Genomic DNA, 6000 nt, shown 5'->3' on the forward strand with positions numbered 1-6000 from the left:
GGGTCAGGGATCAATCTCCAGGTCTTGGTTGGAACAAACAATACATTCCTTGAGTTTTTTCAGATAGGAACTCAAAGGAGGGCTGGCTCATCACAAGGATACAGCCTTGGGGTTCCAGAAGCCATGGTAGGGTTAAGTCTTAGTGTGGGGGGTTTGGACGGAGTCATTGTGTGCTGAGAGTTCTCTGCAGTTCTCACAGGAAAGGCCAGGAAAGAACTGCAGTACGGCAAGTACGTGAGATACAAGCATGTATTTTAAAGCCGGGAGGTCAGGGCCTGCTTATGGGGGACCTTGAAAATGAGGCAGGGGAGTTGGTGTGTGCCAAGGGCAGCAAGAAGTCACAGAAGTTTCAGTTTTTTGTTTTTAATGATAAGTGCCTTGTCAATATGTACTAAGCGCTACGTGAAAGGGACTAATCTGGTGGTGGCACGCAGGATGGATGTGGGATGCCTGGAGATAGGGCCCCCGGCTCCATGGGGGCCTCACGCTGATGCAGAATGAGGCAAGGAGGGCCTACTCTAGGGTGGGGGAAGTGAGGAAGGAGGTCAGGGGTAATGAAAACCCTTTTGAGAAAAACAAACCCAGCGTTACCTCATGAGTGGCCTGGGATGGGAGGAAAGGAGGAGCGGGGAGTTCTAGTTTCTAGCATTAGTGACAGCGGAGGGGAGACTGGTTTCCTGAGTTAGGAGGAGGAGGGAGCATGTCTGGGGTTGGGCTGGTGTTGAGTGGGAGGTGCCTGAGAGACAGCAGGTGAAGCAGTCAGGTGGTCAGGTGAGACTGGAGGAGGCAGCCGGACTGCAGGTGCAGGGAGCAGGGAGCACTCTGAGCATTAGGAAGGGGGCTGCTGTGAGGCCAGTGAGCCTCCAGGACCAGAGAGGAGCAGAGAGGCCCCGAGGAAGTAAACTCCGGGACGGAGGAGGGGGAGGAGGCAAAGAAAAAGGAAGCATCTTATTTTACGTATGTGCACATGTACGCGTGCATGTATTTTATTTTACGTGTGTGTGCATGCACGCATATATTTATGTGGCATCTCAATTTCTTTGCACTGGTTTGAATCCAAGGACTAGGTAATATCTTTTGACAAATGAAGGAGAATACTGTACAAATTCCGTAAAACTTCAGATGGTTATTTCTTCTAAAAAGTACTATTTTTTTAAAAGATTTTATTTATTTATTTGAGAGAGAGAGACAGCCAGGGAGAGAGGGAACACAAGCAGGAGAGGAAGAAGCAGGCTCCCAGCGGAGAAGCCTGATGTGGGGCTCGATCCCAGGACTCTGGGATCACGCCCTGAGCCGAAGGCAGACGCTTAATGACTGCGCCACCCAGACGCCCCTAAAAAGTACTATTTTAAAGGGCTAGTCCATAGAAAATTGAGATGGGGTAAGGAATGGGTAGAGGGTGATAGTCGGAGGGCAGGACAGACAAGGCCTGTGCAGGAGGTGAGCCGTGGGGCAAACAGTGGGCACTGTGCGGGGAGCCATGGGGGGAGCCATGGGGGTGGCTGGAGCAGGGGACGCATCTTCCAGGAGGAGCAACACTGAATCTGAGACCTGAAGGCTGAGGAATGTGAACTAGAGAAAGCCCTGGGTTTGAATTCAAAATGTATCTGTTTTTGTCTCCAACTGTATGTTTCTTGACCATTGTTTCTGGCCATTGTTGTAATAAATCACCAACATCTAATCTTAGAGAAACTATATTTCCCAATCTTACTTAGCAGACATGCAACACACAGAAGTCTAAGGAGCCCTTATGTTATAACGGGTATACCATTCTGTTCACGTAACCTCCCGCACACTCAAGACAACTTACCAGCAAGAAAGTCATTTACGTGGCTTCACCTACAATTGCATTTCCTCTGAAATGTCAAATTCCAGTCCGCCCACTCTCCAGTCCCTTGGCTCTTCAACTACGACCTCTAAATATTCACCCAGAATCCTCTGCCCACCCCTTGCCTGCTCCCTAACGCTCGCACCCCACCCAGCAATCTCCTGATCTTTCTTCTTCCCACCTCCCTGTCTCAGAGGCAGAATCATCTGGCACCTTTGCCCTCTCCTCCCTGGTTCCTGCCCCTCCAACCCCAACAACCCCAGACCTCGGGTCCCTCCTGCCTTCTCTGCTTCTGCAACACGTACCAGGCTGCAGGGGAGGCATAACGCGCCGGGCATTCGGCATCACTACAAATGGCAGTATCTAGCTGTGGGCAGAGGACTCATGCTGTGTGACCATCCTTCACTTGTCCTGGACCTTCTCTCCTGTTCCCTCACCAACCATACTCAATCTTCCTCCTGTTCCAAAGCCTGTGCCCCTCACTCTTAGCTGATGGCTTCACCTCCTGCCTCACAGAAAAAGGAGAAGACATCACACACATTGTCCCTTCTCATCCCCACGTGGTCCCCAGGCTGTCCAACCCTCTCCATTCCCTCTGTAAAGTACACTGACTGTCAGGGAGAGGCACAAAACTTAAGGGGCACAAAAGGGCACAGTAATCAAAATAAATACTATTTAAATGCAATACTTTTAAAAAATCAAAATTAATGCAGAAAATCCATGATGAACCAAATTTCAAAACTTTGAATAGAGATAGGATCCAGCCCTGCACTTACTCAGTCCTGCCTCACTCTGCTCACCCTAATCCTATCCTGCTGGCCATAGTCCACTAGTGCTAAATGTTGCTAAACGGAAAATCATTTGGATCCTGCATTCATATATACACAATGGAAACAAGGTTTCACCAATAAATATTTACACTTACTATATGCAATCTACATTTTCACTTAGAAAAAAATAAATTCTGGTGGAACCCACTAAAGGGATTCTGTGAACCAGAGTGGAGGCCTGCAATTTGAAGGAACCACCAGTAGAGGGCACCAAAGTTCTCTCCTTCTGTAAAGGGATCATTAGTCATCCATTCTGATCCTTGCCAAAACAAAAACCAACCCCAAAGTTCCACAAAGGAGAAAGGGAAGACTAGAGGACTAGAATTAGGAGATACTACATGACTATCAGAAAAAAAACAGTCAGGGGCGCCTGTGTGGCTCAGTCATCCCCCAAGCCGATGACCCACCCATACACATCTGAGGAGTCCCATGACTAAGCTCTTACTAAACAGTAATAAATGACCTTTTCCTAAACAATAGCTAGCCCCCTCGGGATCCTGGAAATCTCGTTTCCAAAATACTTGGGAGGCTTATGTTATCCCTAACCCCCTTGCGACTTGAAAGTATATAATGGGCCACTGCTCATGACCCCAGTGCTGCTCTTTCTGCCCGCGGGTCCTGTCCCTGTGCTTTAATAAAACCACCTTTTTGCACCAAAGATGTCTCAACAATTCTTTCTTGGCCATCAGCTTCGAACCCTAATGTATTTCCTACATCATTCTCGTTAAAAATCATTCTATTCAAAACGCCTCAAGAATCATCAGTATTAAAGATGAAAGTGGCAGGTTCGAAAGTTATAAACTGATGAGTTGCCCCTAGGAAGCCGCAGTAAACATCAGTTTTACTACCTTGTATCTTTTACTTTTTAATCTTTCAAGTGCCAGATAGAACAATTCTTGGCTCTTGTCCAAGGATGGCAAAAGAAAGAAAGAAAGATAAAATCACCTCTACATGCTTCATGCTACCTCAATTCCTACATTCTAAGTATTTTTTCCCCTAGCTTGTTCTGGTGATCTATTCCTCATTAAACAAGGTTGTCCCTGCTAAGTCAGTCCAGGAGCCAAATGAGTATGTTTTTAATGATATTAATTTATTTATTTGAGAGAGAGAGAGAAAGAGAGCACCAGCAAGAGAGAGCACAAGTGGGGGAGAGGCAGAGGGAGAAGCTGACTCCCCGCTGAGCAGGGAGCCTGATGTGGGGGCTCCATCCCAGGACTCTGAGATCATGACCTGAGCCGAAGGCAGACACTTAACCAACTGAGCCACCCAGGCGCCCACCAAATGAGCACGTTAAAAAAATAAAAAATCACCCAGAATTTACCGGAAAGTTTGTAATTTCAACTTTGTGGATTTTTCCCAGTAAACCCATTGAGCAACTGGTTCGCAAAGGCATCAATGCTCACTGTTTAATAGTATTGCTTAGCCTAACCTCTTAAGAAAGAAGGGAACAACCTGGAGTTTGAACTTACACTTTATGTGTGGAAAATTATGTGTTCTCTCAGTCATTCTATCATTCAGTAATTCAAATTTAGGGGCTTTCAGTTTGTTTGACTCCTCTACAAAAGACACAGTCCTTTTGGCGGATGGCCAACCATCATCCTTGTGCCCACCCCAGGCTGCAGAAAGCCCCTCTCATACGAAGAGCCAGCAGAAGTGGTCTTCATGCTGCACCCGTCATCGCTCTAAAAGGACCTGCTTGCTTCTTTTCACATCTTGGAACATATTTTCTGTTAACACAGCATCACTCATTAAGATAATGCAGCATCTCCTTGCCTGCCTCCTCCTGCCTCACTCCCGCCAGCCCCCTCCCACCCCACACATATCCTTCTGAGTTTCTTTTCTCTCTACCCTTGCTCCTTGATGATCCCATCCATTGCCTTTAGTGCCTGATTCCTATTTCTAGTCTAGATTCTGGGCTCCAGACTTGAGTGTGTCCACTCCAGTGTGTCACATCAGAGTTAAGCTGAGCATATGTGAACGGAAGACCCAAACGCATGCTAGTGAGCCGGTGAGTGGACGGGACTTGAGGCCCCAAAGGCCAGAGTCCTCCTCCTTCTCACCAGTGGACCCAGCCCAACAAGTGACGTGTCAGCAACAGGCAGTGGCCTTTTGTCACTGTAGACATTGTCCGTGGATCTGTTTTCCCTACTCTTGAGAGTCCCGAGACCTCTTGAGGGTGGAGACCCCATCCTGCACATCTCCAGTTCCCTTGAAGAAACTCCCACAATGCCTTGCACAGAGTAAGTGAGCATTAACTGCCAGCCGAGTTGAATTTTTGCTGAACGCTTCCCACATTCATCACATGTTCAAACTTTCCTTCCAAGAAGCTTCGCCCACAGTACAAAGGTCCCTGTGTACTTCTCCCCTGAAGCCGTCAAGGCCCCAGAGCGGACACTGGAGGCACACTAGCCCCTTTCCTACAGCTCTCGCCTCTGTTCCTGTGGTTTGGCTGCCTTTGGCGGCATCCTCCCTCAATTCCAGGAGCTCGGCAGTCAGGTGAAAGCATTGTCAGTCTGCCCTGAACTGGAAGCTGAAGGGGACTGACAAGCACACAGTGGCCCTCCCCTGCAGGCCATTCTCAGAACCCATCTTGTTCCTTTCTCTTCTCTGCACTGGGGAGCTCCCCCCTCCTTAATGGTGAGCTCCTTCCACATCAACACGCTAAGGCTTCTCTGATGTGCTCATCTAACCCTCATTGGGGGCCCCACAGGGGTGGGGACGGTCTTGGAGGCAGGCCCTACTTTCTGGGACCCTCCTTGGCCCAGCACAGCTGATAGGGTGAGCCTCACTGGGGGAGGAGGGGAGAGGATTATGGGGGTGGGAGGCAGACTGGCGAGGGTTTTGCCTCCATGCTGCCAGTGCTCAGAGGGCCCCAGGGATGGTGACTTGGTACCATCTTGGGGAGGAAGACCCTCCTCCGCCCTATGGTCCTTCTTGCTGGACTTAGAATTAACTTGACAGGAGACTGATTGACAGGAGAAAATCCAATTTAATCGCATCTGTAGGGGGAATCCACACAGATAAGAGATTCCAAAGACAAGGAGGCCACAGGAAGCTTCTGCGAGCTAAGGGGAGGCGGGGGTCTGAGGACACAAAAGTTGTAAAGCTCATTAGCAAGAAGGTGAAGTGAGATGTTTGGAAAAACAAGGTTGCCCTGTTATGCAGATAGGGTCCTGAGGTAGAGAGTCTCTGTTAAAAGCTCTCTTCCTGTTGCAGGCTCTGCTTTCCAACTTAAATTTAGGCACTTAGGGGGAGGCAGAGAGCTTTTCCTCCATCTGCTGGGTTTTTATTACTTTTAACTCGAAACAATCTTTGTACTAAAGGGACCCATCTTGGAGCAGC

Source organism: Ursus americanus, chromosome 4 (assembly GCF_024610735.1).
Source record: "Ursus americanus isolate L20-20 chromosome 4, mUrsAme1.1.p, whole genome shotgun sequence".
NCBI classification, from domain to species: domain Eukaryota; kingdom Metazoa; phylum Chordata; class Mammalia; order Carnivora; family Ursidae; genus Ursus; species Ursus americanus.